The 21,156-nt window shown below is 39.2% G+C and overlaps 1 pseudogene; it reads right to left on the bottom strand.

Moving 5' to 3' along the window:
• The window catches only part of LOC148506846 (uncharacterized), a 94,510-nt pseudogene extending 86,541 nt beyond the window's left edge, over positions 1–7,969 (bottom strand).
• Between the last annotated feature and the right edge of the window lie 13,187 nt (positions 7,970–21,156).

Raw genomic sequence — 21,156 nt, 5'->3', positions numbered from 1 at the left:
TTCTGTCATCCACCACAGTTGTTTTTCGTGGTCTTCCGGGTCTTTTGGTGTTGCTGAGCTCTCCGGTGCATTCTTTCTTTTTAAGAATGTTCCAAACAGTTGATTTGGCCTCACCTAATGTTTTTGCTATCTCTCTGATGGGTTTGTTTTGATTTTTCAGCCAAATGATGGCTTGCTTCACTGATAGTGACAGCTCTTTTGATCTCATATTGAGAGTCGACAGCAACTGATTCCAAATGCAAAAGTCACACCTAGAATCAACTCCAGACCTTTTACCTGCTTAGTTGATAATGAAATAATGAGGGAATAGCCCACACCTGTCCATGAAATAGCTTTTGATTTGATAGTCCCATTACTTTTGGCCCCTTAAAAAGTGGGAGGCACATATAGAAACTGTTGTAATTCTTACACCGTTCACCTGATTTGGATGTAATTACCCTCAAATTAAATCTGAAAGTCTGCAGTTAAAGCACATCTTGTTTGTTTCATTTCAAAGCCATTGTGGTGATGAATAGAGGCCAAAATATTAAAATTCTGTCAATGTCCCAATATTTATGCACCTGACTGTATATATGTGTGTTTGTGTAGACATATACTGTATAATGGAAACCCCTCCATGAGATTCCTGTGTTTGCTCCTGCCACTGGCTCCCCTTCCCTTTCAGAACCCAATTCAAGATTCTCATGCCTGCTTACAAAACCCTCACCCAATCTTCTCCCATTTACATCTCGGATTTCATCTCTCTTCACTCTCCTGTCCACCCTCTTCATTCAACTAGTACATGCTACCTTTCATGCCAACTGATTACTTCCTCCCACTCCTGCCTCCAAGATTTTGTGGGTGCTGCTCCCCACCATTGGAACTCTCTGCCCCTCCCCATCAGACTCTCCACCTCTCTACAATCATTGAAATGGGCTCTCAAGACCCACTACTTCATTAAAGCCTTCCAGCTCTCATCCTAACTTGCTGCAACATGTTCCTTCCTGCCTGCCTACCCATCTGTGTCACACCTGTTTGTCTGCACCTCCCTTTTAGAATGTAAGCTCTTATGAGCAGGGCCCTTTACCCTCTTGTGCTTCTTCTTACTTTAATTTCATCTATTTCTTACTCCCCACTAGGGCACTTAACAGTTGGTTGCTTATGCTCTGCTGCTTATGTGATTGTTATGGTAACTAATGTCCTGCATTGTATTGTATTGTACTGTACTGTAAGTCACTGGTCTCCTATTGGTTTATGTACTTTGTAAGGAGCTGCAGAACACTTGTGGCAACAAATAAATAAATTATATAATAATAATGCATGCAATGTATGTACACATGTGGTAGATTTCTGTCTAACTCTGTATCATGCATGTTCTACTATCATATCAAATGTTTTCCTACTTTCTCCAAAGCAGCTTTGTTTTCTCCCAGTCTGGTCAGTGCACAGAAATGTGTAGTATTGAACTTTTTCTATATTTGATTTTGTCATTTCAATGGATGTATTTAATTTCAAATTAAGCTTTAATAATTTATGCAATACTCATTATTATTGATACCACAGAGTACACATGGGATGTTGTTTAAATCCCTGCAGTCAGGATGCCAGTTTTCAGAATGCTTCCTGACCGCCACATGCCCATGGTAGTGGAGTTAGGGGTAGGCATAGGGTTAGGGTTAGGAACTAGGGGGAAGAGTTAGGTTTAGGCCTTTGGGGGGAAGGTTAGGTTTAGGCTGTGGGGGGGAGAGTTAGTTTTATGGGTAGGGTTAAGGTGTTGGTATCCCAAACCTGTTGAAATGCCAGCATGAGGATTTATGAGAGTTGGGATCCCGAGCACCGGTATGTCATACCCAACCCGTACACACATCTATGCTACAGTATATTCTTACCTGCAATGGCCAGCTGGGTGCTTCTTTTGCTTTTAAATGTCCTATTACTGGCAGTCACCTGGCAGCAGTATTGGATGTGATGAGAGCTGTCAGCTCTGTGTATGCGCAGTGAGACATCTGTGGGGAAACTGACCAGTGAGAAGTCATTTCTGTCTAGTTGAGCTGAGGTGTAGAGTTCATTATCATTATATGAGCAACTCTCCCTCTCTCCTGTATACCAGGTGACTTTCTGTACTGTCCCTGTGAGCTCCAGAGGGTAATGACAGGGAATGGTGACCTCTTCTCCTGGGACAGCTATCAGCTCATCCAGCTGAGATACAGACATGTCACCTACAGAGAGAATACAATGAGTACAGATTAGCAGAGATGGGAGAGTAGATACAGACAATTCAAAATTCAACCAAATTTCAGAGATTCACCATTGACAAATCATTTTCTGATTTGCTCAGAATCAGAGAAATAATTATCACCCCCTGTGAACCAGGCCAATCACAGTACATGGAAATTAATCAGCAGCAAATGTCAGGTGTCTTATGCCTTATAAAGGGAGCTCACAGCACCTGGAACACAGGGTTGTATGAGTTTTTTCTAAAATTTCTACGCATGCGGAGCTGCAAAAAATGGTGGTCATCGACATGGCAAATGTATCACATCAATTATTCCATAAATTTTAATTGTTAAATTGTTATTATCACTAATGAATTTTCACAGTTTTTACATTGAAATAGTATTATAAAGGGTTGTTAGATCATGGGAGGGTTATTTTATGACATTGTATTCATTCTGTAAGATGCTCTGTTATATAGTGCACTATCAGTGTGCCTCTGACATGTATTTACTTAGATCAGAGGGTAAGGAAAACATTAATCAGTGATGGACAATCTCATGGATGTTGGGGGTCTCACATCCCACCCCTGACAGTGTCATGAAGCTGCTCAGTATATTTAAGCTGCATTCACTGTATGTGTGTATTCCAGCAGGGGATGTTATTTGCAGGAATGCATTGGATGTACAACTAAGGGGCATATTCAATTAGCCGCAGGATTTCACCCGCAGCTAATTGACAGGCTAAAGTGCCACGACACGGGGTTTAGCTATTCAAATAAACAGCTAATTCCCCACGTCATTACACCGGGACTGTCGCGCGAGAACACACTGATTCCGCGAGAACTGCGGAATCAGTGTGTTTTACCCATTCACGCGAGGCCAAATAGGGTGGCCTCACGCTGATTTTACCTCACACCTACATGAGGTGCGAGGTAAAGTAAAACAGCAGGGACTCAGGGACACCCGCGCATGGAATCCCCGCTAGTTGAATCCCGCTAGCGCAACAATTAGCCGCAGGTTAAACCCCGCGGCTAATTGAATATGCCCCTAAGTGTCTAGATAATCCAATCAGCACATGCTTATTTTCTGTACTTGGCAAAAACCATAGCAATCTTAAAATACAATTTTACAATTTCTCTAAATATTTACAAACTCAGCACCACAAGTAACTGTACGCTAAAGCATCACCATGTGGAGTAATATACAACAGGTCAACATGGAGAGCTGTATGCTAAGTGGTCACTTTGGGAACTGTATGATAAGGGGACACCACAGAGAGCTGTATGCTAAGTGGTCACTATGGGAACTGTATGAAAAGGGGACACCACAGAGAGCTGTATGCTAAGGGGTCACCATGGGGATCTGTATAACTTTAATTGATTGTAACCTAAAACACATAAAAAAACTGGTTGGTAAAAATATAATATCCCTTTATTTGTAATATTGGCAATAGATTGTGCTACAGTCGTGTCTTTAAAGGGATGTGTAGTGTGAAAAGTGTCCTATCCACACTCCCCCAGGACTGTGTTTCCCACGGCTCTCTCATTGTCACAAGTCATGGTCACGACTTGTCAATCTCTAGTATTTTACCTCCATCTGATGCTGTTTTGCCCACCCTGTCAGTTGCTAGGCAATCTGGACACTGCAGGACGTCACGTGTTGTCCACTACATGGTGTGATTGGTTTCCTCTCGCCAACTATAGCATTTATTTTGGTTTTCCTGGCTCTGCTACACGGTCAGCATTCTGTACCACCTCGCTTTACTGTATCCTGGTTCTCCAGCTGCATTACCTTGCCTTTTCATCAGCTTCCCTGCTCCACCAGCAGCTCCCGTACTGCCACTAGGGTCCGAGCCACCCCATTGACTCCGAGCTGCATCATTGGCACCCAAGCTGCACTGTTGGATCTCAAAGCCGCATCAGCAGTTCATCAACTTCTGTTACCAGCTCCAAGCTGCACCATCGGCACCCAATCCGTACCATCGGCTCTCAAAGCCACATCAGCAGTTCATCAACTTTTGCTACCTGCTCCAAGTTGCACTATCAGCACCTAAACCACACCATCAGCTCTCAAAGCCTCATCAGCTGTTCATCAACTTCTGCTTAAAGCTCCAAGCCGCACTATCAGCAACAAAGCCACACCATCAGCTCTCAAAGCCACATCAGCAGTTCATCAAAGCTGCTCCATCGGCAACTAAGCCAAACCTTCTTATTAGGCATGTGCGCCAGATAATTTTTGCTGGATTTGGATTTGGCACTGATTCATCATCCAGCTTTAGACATGGATTTGTCAAACCTGCCCTGACTGGTTTTGGAGTTGGATTTGGATATTTTTTAAAAAATTGCCAAAGAAAGCTAAAATCACATAATTTGGGCTTATTTTTGTTCCAAGAGTGCTGTTAAACTCATTAATATTAATTTCCAGTTATTTATAGTCAATTTAGACCACCTCACAGCTCACAATATTGTTTCCACCATTATTGGCCAAAGGCTAAAGTGAGCTGGCTGATTGCTTGTATACACAGAGGGCTATTGCTCAAAGAGTCACAGTGCGACGTTGGCAACATGACGTACGGTCTCGCAGTGGGTCTTGTACTGAAGAATCACAGCAACCAAGGGTAAGTTCTTGATAAAAGTCTGAGTGACTGAAATGTTGAACGAACTTACCCTTGGTTGATGTGATTCTTCAGCACAACACCCGTGAGTGCCGCTGCCTTTGCTACACCTGAATATTGAGTATCTTTTATACTTCAGAGGGCACCAGAGCATTTTTGCATTAATAGCGTGGAGTGCTGGCTCAGTTTGTGTATATATATTGTGACACAGTCAGATTAGGGGTCCCTCTCCTGGGTAGAAGTCTCCTTCCTTACACACACACACACAGCAGCAGGGAAGCAGCACACCAGTCTGGATGCGAGTACAAGCTGGTCGGCGCCAGTCTTTATTGTACAATGTCAGAAATAACATAAAGAAAACATAAACATAAATCCTAGCCCTGTCGGGGCACTAACTTCACAGGTGGTTCCCTCACTACCAGAACCTGGCAGGGCCTAATGCCCTCACCAACAAACAAAGCACAGCACAACACTCACAGTTAGGTTTTCAAGTGTCTATGAGCAAACTCCCTGCCTGCTCTCCCAGGTGAGACACTCAGCCCTAAACACACAAGGCTTATATTGGCCACTCTCAGGTGGGAACCCTAACAAGCCTGTTACCAGGCTGCGGGAACCAAAACCAGGAGTGGCCGTGGGTGGAGCCCTCCCTCTCCTCTCACCCACAACCCCCAGGTCCCAAACCGGCTTTTCAAAAAGCCGAGACTCAAGCCTGCTACACTGCAGACTTTCTCCTAGGGGTTTAGAACACATAAGACAGGAATCTGGGACAAATGCACCTGCCACAGACCACTTTACCAGTGATCCTATCACAATATATATATATATATATATTTTAAACTTTAAACCTACTTCTAAAAGTATAAAAAAATTAGTGGAGGAAAAAAAAACCCAAAAAACAAAAACAAATTACAGTATAATAATAATAATAATAATAATAATAATAAAAAACTGTCAATTTGATTCCTAGGAAATATACAATGTTATAGCTCTTTTTACGTGGTGGTGAGATTCCAACTGCTGTAGTGCAATGCCTGAGGAGACTATACCTACCTTACTCTAATACATGCCTTCTCACCTCCATTAGTAGTATAGCTGGTAAATTCTGCAACTACTTCAGATCTCTCTCCGGTGCTTGTGTCTTAAATAGACATGCTGCTGTGCAGTGTGCACTCCATCTTCGCACAATGGATGAGGTGGCATACAAAATGTGTTCGCACTGCTCGGGTGATCTGTTTAGCAATTATCACTGTGCTTTTTAGACCTTCCAGATGCTTGGTGCTTGTGAGACAGGCTCCAACTAATTTCATCCCTGTATGGACTTGTTTTTTTTAAAAGATCACCCGAGCAGTGCAAACACTCTTTGTATGCCACCATCGCACCAAAGACGGAGCGCACACTGCACAGCAGCTTATCTATTTAAAACAAAACCACCGGTTTTGTTGCATAATTACCAGCAATACTACTAATGGAGGTGAGAAGGCATTTATCAGGGTAAGGTAGGGATAGTCTCCTGAAGCATTGCAATACAGCAGAAGGAATCTCACCACCTTGCAAAAGGAGCTATAACATTTCCTAGGAATCAAATTGCCATTTTTTTACTTGTTTCATTTTGTTTTTTGCCTCCACTCATTTTTTTATATCTTTAGAAGTAGGTTTTAAGTTTCATTTTTTTTTTTCATATTGTATTTTTGATGACTGCCATTTCACTCATTACCCAATTTCTCACACACATCTTTTTACATGAATGAAATATATATCATATATACACTTCAATATTTTTTCAACCATTTTGTGACATACTGTACTATTATACACTCACATTAAACACACAGCATTTCACTATTACCTATATTGTTCTCTTCATATTATTTATAAGAAGTAAGAAAGCAGCTCAAAATATTAAAGGTGCGCTATTATTATTTCTATTTGCATTCTATGAAGAGTTGGATGTAACAAATTATTATATACAGTATTTTATACATTTCCAAGTGTGGTTTTGCTGCAACTTGGAAAAACTATAAATAATTAACTAAATAATTAATTGCAAGAAGCTTTTGCAAATCCAGAGCCACATAGAAAGCTGAGGTGTCTTAATTCTAAACATACAATTTTAGGTTATTAATAATTATTATAGCTCTTATTTGTTTAAATCAATAGAAAATACCAAAAAGGAAAAATATTCCTACCTGTAAAATGTAGATATGTCCCAAACAAATTTCTAAAAATATGATCATTGCCATTAATAATACGAGCTACTGTGCAGCAGATTCTGGGACCATCTGACGGCTTCAGCCCAGTGAGTGTGATAGATTCTGTCTGGTTGTTAGTAGGATCCAGCATCCTGGAGACTCTCCCCTCATATTGGCCTTTACCATTTCCAGCAGTGTCTATGATTTCCTCCTTGATATTGGAGCAGTATGGTCCTTCTGGCTTCCCCCAGTGAATTCTGTACTGTGTATTCCCCTCTGGTTCCTTCTCATAGGTGAATGTGCAGGGGATGGTGAGAGACCCTTTCTCCATCACTGTCAGAGCTTTTGGCTGATGGACACAAAAATGACCTGAAGAGCATCGGATCTTTGTAATGAGTCACATAGAGATGATTAACCATCCAGGACTTAATAAAATATTATCCAAGCTTCTAAAATTTGTGAGTAATCAGCAGAACTATGTGTCAGTGTGTGATAGACATGGTGGTCCTGAATCAGGGGTGCACTTAATGTCAATGTGTGGTGACCCCAAAGCTCTCTATGTCCCCAGTGAATTTATAGGTTTGTATTGTTAGTGTTATGGTGGGCTACAATTAAGTATTCAAGTCAGGTTCCAGTCAATAGATAATGTCTAATTAGACAACAAATGTTAGACAGACAATAGGTTGACAGTGACAAAAGGGTGACACAGAAAAGGTTGACATGGATGAAGGTCACCAGGTACAAAAGGTTGATACAAAAATGGTTGACAAAAAGATGGTCGACACATTTTTTGTTAGAGTTATGGTTAGGCATTTACTCGAGAGTTAGGGTTGGGCACTAGAAGTAACGGTTAGGGTTAGGCACCAGGAGGGAGGGATAGGGTTAGGCACGAAGGGGAGGATTAGGGTGAAGATTAGGGTTAGAAAAACAAATTGTTGTGTCAACCATTGTACCTGTCGACCTTCATCCATGTTGACCTTTACTGTTGCGACCTTTTGTCCCTGTCGACCTATTGCCTGTCTAACACCTGTTGTCTATCTAGACATTGTCTGTGTAATTTCTGTCTATCTATTATACCAAACCCATTTACTAAAAGTCCTCTTCTCCAATTCCCTCACTCCTTTGCAGAGAGGCAAGTTCTATTACTAGACCTTATATTCTAAATATAACTTTAATACAGCTTAATCACAGGTAAAAGATACAATTATTTGTAAATGGTTTCAGTTTTATTTTACAGGAACTAATCAGCATACTGTACATCTCTGCTGGCACCTTTTTCTACAACCAAACACGTAAATTCATTCAGCATACAATTTACCAACAATACAATTATAATGTCCAATGTTAACAAATTAATCCTAAATTACAATACACTCTTAGCACTAAATTAACCATTGTGTTCTCTTCACAACACTTTACAATAAATAACTTGCATAATACAACAATTTAGTATACTTATAGGGAACAAGGGGTTAGGGAATTGGAGATCGCACCAAGACTATGGTCCATGCGAGATCACCCTGATTGTCATAATTATATGTCCCAGACTTTTATTATATTCAGGGGTGCAACCTAGGGATATATAATTACTCAAGCAGAAAAAAGAAAAAAAGAATCCCCATGTAAGTGCACAAATTCTCGCAAGAATGAATCATAAGAATAAAATTTAACTTTTATTAATTGCTTCTAATAACCAACATAGTGGTAAAAATAAAAACACGACAAAATATACATAACAAATTTGAGAATAAAAAGTTAAAATACTGATAAGTGCTCAGTCTATATGTCTACAATAAATCACAAATTTGTGTGCTGTAATGTATGTGTGATACGATCATTACATCCAGGTATCACATGAATATATAGGTAATATGAGTTGGGTACAACAATATATCTACCATATACCCCCTAGCATCCTTGAACCTAAGAATAAATGTGTATTGATATAACCGTGTTTATATATTAAAAGAGAGCTTGATTGCTCTTATCCAGAATATTATCTCAGGAACCATGCTGTCCTCATGGCTTGTATCATCAAACAAAATGACACATATATGGTGGGTAAATATAATATTAGTAACACTTACACACCTAAAGTGGTACACTCTGAACCCCCCTGTATGTGTCGGATAACCGCTCTAATACAAGCCGACTACAGCCCTCTATAATCAAGTACGGTCTCCCGTTAATTAGCTAGCGGCCGGCAGCTGTCAGCTATACACCGCACTGACTCTGCAGCGTCGTGCAGCTCATAGCTCCTAGTAACAGCGGCTAGAGATGATTTTGCCAGACACGGTATATTTATCACAACATTAACATTCAGCTAAATAGACAGACATTTAAGACTGGCACAACAAACGCCTGACGCGCATTTCGCAGTGCTTTTTCACAAGGCAAACCTGAGCAGCCATCAAAACACACCTTAAATACTGACGTCCACCAATCTCTCTCTCTGTCAGTATGATTGACATATTCCATCTCCAATAGAATCAGACAGCGGATCACTATTATGGATCTCAGTACTATGTATCCTTCATATGATAGAATGTTACAAATTTAGAATAGACTGTTATTAGATTATAAATAAATAATCTTAACCTTATATTATTCCCCACAATCTATACTCTCCTCACCTAAATAAATAACTTTGATCTATATCAGTGTTATATGTTAAATAACAAATTGCTCCCTTATCATTACTATAGAAATATCTATTAGTATAAACCAATATATTTACCATGTATAATTATCATTAAAAATTACATATTATTATATATAAAATTAAATAAGTGAAAATAAAAATAAAAGTGTATATTTAAACAATATTAATGTTCCTGTGTATAACAAAATATACCCTATCAATTTATAATAATAAAACTACACCACAGATGTAAATCCCACCACAATAAATATATATTTTTTTGCCCTCTAATATAAGTGACTAATCACAATTCCTGTGATAAACATCTATAAATAATATATAGTATGAATGTGAAATTATATCTCACACATATGTGCTAATATATTTATTGTGGTGGGATTTACATCTGTGGTGTATTTTTATTATTATAAATTGATAGGGTATATTTTGTTATACACAGGAACATTAATATTGTTTAAATATACACTTATTTTTATTTTCACTTATTTAATTTTATATATAATAATATGTAATTTTTAATGATAATTATACATGGTAAATATATTGGTTTATACTAATAGATATTTCTATAGTAATGATAAGGGAACAATTTGTTATTTAACATATAACACTGATATAGATCACAGTTATTTATTTAAGTGAGGAGAGTATAGATTGTGGGGAATAATATAAGGTTAAGATTATTTATTTATAAACTAATAACAGTCTATTCTAAATTTGTAACATTCTATCATATGAAGGATACATAGTACTGAGATCCATAATAGTGATCCGCTGTCTGATTCTATTGGAGATGGAATATGTCAATCATACTGACAGAGAGAGAGATTGGTGGACGTCAGTATTTAAGGTGTGTTTTGATGGCTGCTCAGGTTTGCCTTGTGAAAAAGCACTGCGAAACGTGCGCCAGGCGTTTGTTGTGCCAGTCTTAAATGTCTGTCTATTTAGCTGAATATTAATGTTGTGAAAAATATACCGTGTCTGGCAAAATCATCTCTAGCCGCTGTTACTAGGAGCTATGAGCCGCACAACGCTGCAGAGTCATTGCGGTGTATTGCTGACAGCTGCCGGCCGCTAGCTAATTAACGGGAGACCGTACTTGATTATAGAGGGCTGTAGTTATCCGACACATACAGGGGGGTTCAGAGTGTACCACTTTAGGTGTGTAAGTGTTACTAATATTATATTTACCCACCATATATGTGTCATTTTGTTTGATGATACAAGCCATGAGGACAGCGTGGTTCCTGAGATAATATTCTGGATAAGAGCAATCAAGCTCTCTTTTGATATATAAAAACATGGTTATATCAATACACATTTATTCTTAGGTTCAAGGACGCTAGGGGGTATATGGTAGATATATTGTTGTACCCAACTCATATTACCTATATATTCATGTGATACCTGGATGTAATGATAGCATCACACATACATTACAGCACACAAATTTGTGATTTATTGTAGACATATAGACTGAGCACTTATCAGTATTTTAACTTTTTATTCTCAAATTTGTTATGTATATTTTGTCGTGTTTTTATTTTTACCACTATGTTGGTTATTAGAAGCAATTAATAAAAGTTAAATTTTATTCTTATGATTCATTCTTGCGAGAATTTGTGCACTTACATGGGGATTCTTTTTTTCTTTTTTCTGCTTGAATAATACAACAATTTACCTTGACCAATAGATTAATGTTATACAGCAGTATAGAGAACCTTAGTCTAATTAAAATGTGTCTTAGTTCAAACAAGATTATAAGCTCAGTGGTGCACAAAATAACTTCACTCTATCCTGTAATAATTATGGAACAATGTCCAGTTAACCACTAAATGAATGGCTGATATAAGCTTAAATGAGGAGTCACTTATTGATCATCACAGCAACATAAGACTGTTCCAAGGAAGTTTCTGGATTAAATAGAGGTTACTGTCGCTAATTACAGTATCAATTGTTAGAGAAAATCTACAATTTAGCTCCCAGTTATTGAGTCTGAGCAGTGACCCAATGTACAGCGGGGCTCATTGCTAAATATCTTACTCTTAACATTGAGTTGACTTTGCTGCCAAATAAAACTCATTTTGCAGAGCTGTTACTATTAACTCTGGTTCCCTTTTAGTGAATTTCCACAAAAGGAACAATCTGAGCAGAGTTTGTCTATTACTCATCTATATAAGAAGCAGAAAGTGTGTCTGTCAGTCTGTCTGTTTGTTCTTTATGCATGGCTAGAGTTTTGGACCTAGCACCACCAAATTGGCATCATGTTGTAATTTTGGTTTTTGCCTAGGGCCACACACTGTCACACAATCCCCAAAATTGGGGACACTCTTACATTACACAGCTGCGGGTGGGTCCAGTGGAAAATGTCAGACTCTAAAAAACCTGTGTGAAAGCTACAAAAGTATAATTTCAACCTTTAATATGCAAGTTCAAATTAGATTCACAGTTAGTTCTTTATAAAGTAACCATATATATTAGTCAGCCCTCTGTGTTTGCCTGCAATGGTCGTCACTAGAACATTAGGGGCCACATAGCAAGATCTTAAAAGGACCCCAGATGTAAAAAACACATACATTTACCCCCGCACATACCCCATTGCTATGCAGTAGTAGTGCCCCTTATACATTATGTCACAGAGTAATGCCCCTTACACTACATAGTAATGAATCAGAAGTTGTGGGGAACGGGACCAACAAAATAGGCAGGGACCCCTGGGTGAATCAAAGCCATACTTACAAACTTTCAGTTGCTTTCTTCCAAGAGAAGCCCAGAGAGGAGATGCAGCCTAACCATTTTGAGGATGGGTAAAGGCTCTTTTTGTCATTAGACACATCAATCGTGGTATTATATAATGCTCTGAATGGTGACTCCTTAGGGAAGGAGTAGAGCTAAAATGACTAACTTAAACCTGTGAGTGATATTGCCCATTGCTTTCAAATTTGGTTGACTGGGTAGTCTTAGCATGTGTGGCTGCATATAGTAATCTAAATGGAGACCTTTGGCCAAATGTAACAGGGTGATAGTTTAGAAAATGTGACAATTTGGCAGTAAAAATCGCACACTTTTTAAACTCAACCAATGTAATAGAGACTGAGAACAAAGCAACAGAGCAAACTCGGATGTTTTTAGACTAGAAAATCTCTCCAGATGTTTTCCCATTTTGATGATATAAATCAAACCATTGTGAGAGGTTTCTGCTAACCTCTCACATTTTCTAAACTCTCACCCTATTACAATGTGAATGAAGATCAAGTGATTCACAGCTGATACATCCAGAGAGATATATTGATAAGGATGGCTTCCTACCAGAATCCAGTGAATATGGTGCATGTAGAAACTTAAATGGATATTCTGTCAGCTGTGAATCACTTGATCTAGATTTGGATTTTACTATTTGAACTACAGTATGTTTTATTAAAATTGCTTTTGTCATTTCATTTGGAGTTCTTCTTCATTATATTGTGACCATTTGGTTTTGAATCATCATACAAATTTTGAAATCCATTTGTCTCTATAGGATTACCTAATTATATTAATTACATGTATGACATGCATTAAGACACTGGTTTGAAATTGTCTGCACTAGATTTGTGTTTTATATCTTTACATGTCCACCACCACTGGATTATATACCCCTTTTTTTTGCAAATAAACATCCTTTGCGAAGAAGTGTGGTCCACACAGATCAGGACACTTTGTTAATGAGATAAGTGGTCTTCTATATCCTTTAATAAAAAGCGCAGAGGGGTTTTCTAAATCACTTTTCTTACTTATGTTTATCTTGGTTAGGATAACACCAGGAAGATACATACCCTTTTACGGTGGCTTTTTAAGCACAATAATTGGTTGATACCAACTTTATGTTTTGTTTACTTGTATTTTAAAAATATCCAACGGTATAAGCTATTTTTGCTGCTATCCAAACATGTTCTCAATTAAGGATAATAGACAAGATTTATGTACAGTAATAAAATCTTTGATGAAAATTATGAGAACATTACTCTAGAGGATGATGACCTAGGAAGTTTGATGAAGAAAAGGGAGACATTTTTGATAAAGTAGGGAAAAATATGGTGGGAAGTGGCCACATTAGAAAAGTATATGATCCATAATCTAATACCTAGGGGACTTAAAATAAATAAGACCTCCTCCTTTACAGATTCAACAGAGGCATTCAAAAAGGAGTGGGATAAAATAGTTGAGAACTGTTCATTAGATTAATGGAACTTATCCAGGAAAGACGTAATAATTTGAAACTAGTGGAATAAGAGATGGATATATTAAAAAATTTAACTACCCCATTTTCAACACTTTCAGAGTATAAAGAATTTGAAAAAAGCATTGAATTTAGATTGAAAAAAATGAGAATGAATTAATGAGGAAGAAACAAAAAAAATGTAATATGGATAAAAATTAATCACATACAATACAACATGTATCTACAATTAAGCCAGGGTATAATATTAGGAGGAACCTTGTATCACTTACTAATCAAACTCCCCGAGAAAAGTCTAGGAGACCCAATAATCAGAATAGGGAGAGAGTAGAAAGAGGTTGGGGAATACACGAACACTCTAAGGATACAAGAAAAGACAGAGAGTATAGGTCCCCCAGTTATCGGAAATATCGTAGCCCGATTAGAAGAAACCAAAATTCAAATAGAGGATGGATGAGGGGAACATCACCCCGATATAATTGAGAAAGTTGGAGAACAATTAACCATTCTAATAAGAAAAGTAAGGAAAGATGGGGTAGGCCCATCAAAAATGGCAATAGATATATCTAGAAGTAGCTCACCAGGGAGGAATGGCTAACCCCTTTGAAAACCTTATGGAAAAACAAAGGCCCTCATTCAGAGCCAGACACTCTGAGCAGAGCGCTCGCTCTGAATGAGGGCCGTCCTCCATAAAAATGGAGCGTCCTCCTGGATGCTTGTATAGCTGTGGGTCACCACCCACAGCACATACGAGCGTGCAGGGTGATGGTCGCGATGGTCTTGACCATCGCGACCATCGCCAGTGTGACCAGAAGCCTGTGGTCGGGGTTTTCGACCACAAGCCCTGGAGTGATTTTGGCTCTATCAGAGCCAAAATCACTGCCACTGACATCACTAGTGATGTCAGTGGGGCCGGCTTCTGATGGTAGGCGTTCCCTTGGGAACGCCTCCGTCTGGCAGGCACGCCCCCGGCACGCCCAACAAAGGAGGCGTGCTGTCAATCAACATCGACAGCACGCCCCCTTTGATCAGACACAACGAGTGAAGGAAAGTCCTTCGCTCATCGCGTCTGGCGCATGCGCACGACGGAGCTCCCTCCGTCGTGCGCATGCGAAGTGCACACCATCGACCCACTTGCGAGCGGACAGCCGCTTGCGAGTGGGTCTGAATGAGGCCCAAAGACAACTGGGAGCGCTGAATGACACTAGTAGTGTCTAAATTTAATGTATGCAGTTATAGTCATGAAATCACAAAAATACATATAATAAAATTCACATATTAAATAGACCTTAAATCAAATCTATAGCTGACAAAAGGAAATAAAAAATAAATAAAAATAAATTTATTAAAAAAATATGAAAGGAACCACTGTAGCCACAAATAAACAAACAAAAAAATCAGCATGCATAAAAAAGGGGGATATTTCCCAATGAATAAATGTTAGTATAGATATGTGAGTTTTTTATTTTTATCTTTTTGTCTCTTTATCCAGGATTGTATGGAAATGAATCAAAAAGTCTGTTGGATTTGACTTAAATAATAAGAAATAAAATCAGTGTGCACAGCCACTGAATGATGGGCTTATTCCATGAAATTAAAATCAATTTGTAGTGGGAGTGAACATTAATATAAGTCTCGTCTGGGGATATAGGACCTCATTCAGAGGCGGTTGTTGCGGCTGCTCGGTCGTACGCTTCCGATGTTAACTAAACCATGCATGTGCACGGTTAGTTGTGCGTATGTGCGTACCAGCTCTAACGATCCAAAATGCAGTCAAGCGTACGGCTTACGAGGAGGAAGTGGCTTCCGGGAGTTGTGGGTGTTGACGGGGGAGGTGGTCTAAAAACGCAGGCGTTCCTCACTGTTTTCAGGGCATTTTAGGGGCGTACACAAATTATCTGCTATGACTGACATAGAAGGCCGGAAGTAGTAAAATGACACTCTACGAGCAGGATGATCGTCTAGCTTAAGGTACGGAAGGAGCTCCCACAAGCCATACAGTACAATCGATAGAAGCAAATGTAACTGATGTTAGGAGTGATGTTTCTATTTGGAACCACACAATGCAAGCAGCTAATAATCGTTAGTTGTTACTATTAACACTGCTAATTGGCTTGAAAATGATTCAGGTGCGTTTGCATTTTCGAAATGTTTATACAAGTTTTTAAAATTGTGTATGCCTTAGGGTTTATAGTTGTGTTAAAAGAACAAATTTCATTTTTTTTCCTGCAGCAGGGTTTTCAAATATCATGCTTTTTAAACCATGTATACTTTACAATTTGGAAAAAATTAGCACTATTTTGCACGTTATTTTATTTTTTTTTTATTTCATTTTGCATTCAACACATGCATTTTTTAAACTTTGTATGGCACCATATTTTTGTTGGGCCAAAAAATTTGACAATATTGCGTAAATAATTGAATAAAATTTACAAATAATAATTTTGAAAAAAAGGAGATAGAGACATTGGTGACTAGAAATATGGGGACTGGACATGAACAGGTGAGGGATGAGATAACCAGGGCTACTTTCACTGTTTGGGATGGCTTGGAGGAAGAGGTAAGTTATGAACAGCCGGCTGTCGTGTAAGATGCTGACTGGCCTGCCCAGAGGTAGATGGAATTGCCTCTGGGCTAGGAATAGGGCTCACCAGTACTTGGGGGGGTGGCTGTTGGTGTGCCAGAGGTGGGGGTCCTGGGAGGAAGGGAGTCTCGCTCCATCAAGGCAAGTTGGTTTGCCTGTTCCTGGCCATTGGCCAAACCAGGGCCGCAGCACAGGTCTCCAAGGCCTCCGCCACCCTCAGTAAACTGCCATCAATCCTCACCAGAGTGGTCTCCAGCCTAAGGAGAAAAGATCTGTTCTCCTGAGTTTGGCCGACCAACTCTGTGAGGAGAGACAATGCTGGGGTGGATGGTGCCCCTGGAGTAGTCTCCACAGGGTCACCAGATGTATAACTTGGATCCTCCCCTGCAGAGTCTCCATCTGTGCTGGACCCAGACCTCAACTCAGGAGCAGGCACTACCTCCTCTGAGTCTGTAAAAAAAAAAAACTTGTTTATTTGTTTTTGATTGTTTGGAGGCACACATGTTTTAGCTTTCAACGTTTTTTGTACAGCCAATATTTACCTTCTCGCACATGTGGAGTGTTAAAGTCGGCCATGTCAGTGTCCATAGTAGACACACCGACTATCTACTCTTCCGCCACACATCCCTCAGCAAATGCCTCCAAATGCGTCAAGCTAAGCTCCTCAAGGATGGGACCACCACCTGTCCCCACAGCATGGTCCACCCTACTCCATAACTTCCTTTTCAAATTATACTTGAAGTCCATCCATCTGACAATGTTTAAAGATAATTTCTCATGGTTATTCCCTGTTTTATATTTTTGAAATAAAAATCACAACACTCACGATATAAAATCATTACCTTTTTTTCACAACTTTAACAGACCTATCTATTGTCCCAACAGCATTGACAGCCCTGGTTATCTCTTCCCAAATCCTGACTTTTGCTCCAGCCCCCATATTTCTTGGTGCATTTACTACATTTTCCATAGTCATTGTCACCAATATCTCCATCTCGGTCCTTGAAAATGGTGGCTTACGCACCCTTCGACGGCTTGGGCCAGCCTCCTCCTCCTCTGTAGTGTTTTCTGGTTTCACCGCACCTACAAAATATTCTTCTTCTTCTAATTTTAGGATGCATGTTTCTTTCTTATGCACTGTTAAAGTGACAATTGCTAACCTTGCTTAACAAACTTACTTGTGTGTGGTGTGTTCTGGTTAGCATGATCATCGGTAGCCATTGTTCCAGAGTTTGTTAAAGCATTATGAGTGTTGTGTTTTTGTGTGCAATATTTATACATGCGACTGCATCCATGGATTGGATGCCCGTGCATCCCTCTTTCCATATGCAGAAAGCATACCTGGAGAGCATTAATCACTGTGGGGGTTGGGGGAGATGTGAGTGCATCAATGGATTGGATGCCCGTGCATCCCTCTTTCCATACACTTAAAGCATACCTGGAGTGCATTAATTAATCACTGCGTGGGTTGGGGGAGATGTGAGTGCATCCATTAATTGGATGCCCGTGCATCCCTCTTTCCATACGCAGAAAGCATACCTGGAGAGCATTAATTAATCACTGTGGGGGTTGGGGGAGATGTGAGCGAATCCATGGATTGGATGCCCGTGCATCCCTCTTTCCATATGCAGAAAGCATACCTGGAGAGCATTAATTAATCACCGTGGGGGTTGGGGGAGATGTGAGCGAATCCATGGATTGGATGCCCATGCATCCCTCTTTCCATATGCATAAAGCACACCTGGAGTGCATTAATTAATCAGTGTGTTTTTTTAGGCCGTATTTAAGGCCGAGCCAAATGGTCCCTTACTTGTGCATTGTTGGTGGTTCTTTGTTGCTGGTTGTTGTTTGGTGGATTTTGGTTGGTTTGCTGCTTGGGTTGTTTGGCACGGAGAGGAGTATTGTAGAACACATTGTTGGATTCAGACTCCAGTAAGTGTATCTGACTCCTGCAAGCATCATTCCATTGTGTGCATGACCTTTTTTTTTTTTCTTTAATTTGTTTTTAATTTATTTATTTTTTGGGGGGGTTTTCTTTAGTTTTCCTGCACAATTTTTAGTGGTTCCAGGTAAGTGTATGTAACTCCTGTTATTTTTATTTGTGTTTGTTAGTTAAAATTTGCTGACTTTTACTTTGGTAAAGGCGTTTTGGATTACACTTTTTTGAGGACCATTTTTAAAAAAAAAATCCAATTCTTTATGTTTTGTGAAATTCTCTAAATTATTATTTCATTTTGTAAATCTGATTGCTTTCACATAAAATAAATTAATATAGTTGTGTTTTACTTCTACTTCATTTCCACTTATTTGTAACTACATGTTGTTGTTTTTTTCAAACACAAACAACACATGTAGGTGTTTCTGAAGATGGCACTGCCAAACCCTGTAAGAATATGCTACATTGTGACTAAGCTTAGTAATTTTTTGATTTTTATCAAAGTTACAATATCAGCACCACTAATTTTTCAAAAATAAACATTGCAGAGTGACGTCGGCCGGCTCATCATAGCCATGTTGCCACACCGGAACCTACCTCTGCCTCCTCCTCAGCGTAGGCATAGGAGGCGTGCAAGGCCCAAGATATTTTGAACACATGTCACCCTTTTTGGAATGCCTGATGATGTAGTGTTAACCACTTACCGCCTCCCTCCAACAATTAACCTAGACACTCTTTCAATAATAAAGAATGATCTAGAAAGTCAGATTAACATTCCTACAGCAATACCACCACTAACACAGTTGTTGGCAGTGTTACATTTCTGCACCTCAGGGTCCTTCCAGACCACTGTGGGTCTGGTGGGTGGCCTCTCCCAGCCATCATTCTCAAGGATTCTGAGGCGTGTGCTAGATGCATTTTTTAATCATCTAGCAAAATTTATTAGTATGCCTTTGGATACGGAAGCCCTTGTTGTGGTTAAGCAAAAGTTTTGGAACATTGCAGGCTTTCCACATGTCATAGGGGTAGTGGATGGCACTCACATAGCACTTCAGCCACCTGTACACAATGAGCACATATTTAGGTACAGAAAACATTTCCATTCAATGAATGTGATGGTGCTATGTGATGCCTCCCTCCAGATCTTATCCCGGAATGCAAAGTTTCCTAGCTGCTCACATGATGCATACATCATACAGCATTCAGGGAATTGGCCCAAATTAGCAATACTGCAATCTGGTGATGTGTGGCTTCTTGGTAAGTCAAACTACAGTATAATACTAGTGTAAAATTGAAAAATCTTTTTGTATGTATGTAACAAACAATCTTATGGTGTCTCATTTCCAACAGGCGACAGAGGATATCCTTGCACGCCCTGGCTGCTGACTCCTTATTTGACACCCACACCAGGGTCACAAACTCAATTTAATGCCACATTTACTGCCACCAGGCAGGTGGTGGAGCGCTGTATCGGCCTTTTAAAGGGCCGGTTCAGATGTCTCCACCACTCTGGTGGCACACTCATGTACTCGCCGGAGATGGTTTCTCAGATTGTGGTCCTATGTGGGATATTTCACAACATCGCAATAAGGAGTCGAGTACCCATGCAGCCAGAGGATGCCTTGCTTGGGGATGGCCCCCATGAGGTAGGTGGTGTGAAGCTGTCTGGGGGGCCAGACGCGATGATGTTGTTTCGAGATTTTTTAGTTATGTTTTTTTCATTTAACGTAAATTTAGAGGTATATTTGACTTGCCCTTTATGTTTGTTTGATAGGCCTTGTTTGTTTGTTTTTTTTATTGTAAAACTAATTATGTTTTCTTACTTTTTCAATATTCTCCCTACCACACTTTACATACCTGAAAACAAAATGGAACCCTTTGAAAATAACCTGTAATGTTTTTGCCAAACCAACACCACTTTTGTGGGATTGGACCACCATGTGATTTTACATTTTGAGCAGTTTGTGAATTTCTTGATTTCCACCTTTGTGTTTACCTTCTCATTGTTTACTTTTGAATGTAATCTATGTGTTTTTTTGCTGTTTGCCAAAACAATACATATTATTTGAATACATCACACATTTGCATGTGTTTTCTGGTTTTAAAATGTTTTTTAGCCCTAAAAGCATGTTGGCACCACTTTTCAATGTCGAATAATCTTTTTCAATTTGCCCTACCATATTTTACACATAAAAAACAATTTGGAGGTGCTAATGTAGAAAACACCAAAAAAACAATGGACACACATTAAATCAAGGCTAATAAACATATGTACCAGATTTGGACAATGCTAACACTATGGGAAGGACATCAACTTTGTAAACGAGCCATTTGAAATGCAGAATTACAACTTTGCTTATTGTTAAAAAAGAAGACAAAGGTAGTTAATTGGCACATTTTTAATTACAAAAAACGTTGACAAATCTAGACTGAAATTTTAAACACCAAAGTGGTCCAAGAATCCAATGACGTGTTGAAAAGACCACTAAATTTGTAGGTGCCCACTTGATCTAGTCAGCTCCTCCCGTATGCTGGCAAGGAGTCTCTGGGTATCTGTAGAGATAATAATGGTAATTTCTGGAACCAACATTTTAAATACTAATACAACATTTCAAAAACAAACATTATTAGATGTCGTAAACAGTGGGGGAGCCACTAAGAAATAAAAAAGGAAGTGCAGGGGTTGAACCACATTGTGTTAATGTAGTATTGCTTGAAAATGTCAAAAATAACATACAGATGTATTACACAAAAAAA

This window comes from Taudactylus pleione, unplaced genomic scaffold, assembly GCF_031769625.1.
Source record: "Taudactylus pleione unplaced genomic scaffold, aTauple2 ptg000393l, whole genome shotgun sequence".
Classification (NCBI taxonomy): domain Eukaryota; kingdom Metazoa; phylum Chordata; class Amphibia; order Anura; family Myobatrachidae; genus Taudactylus; species Taudactylus pleione.
The sequence above is the reverse complement of the archived record's forward strand: the minus strand, read 5'-3'. Positions and strand labels throughout refer to the sequence as shown.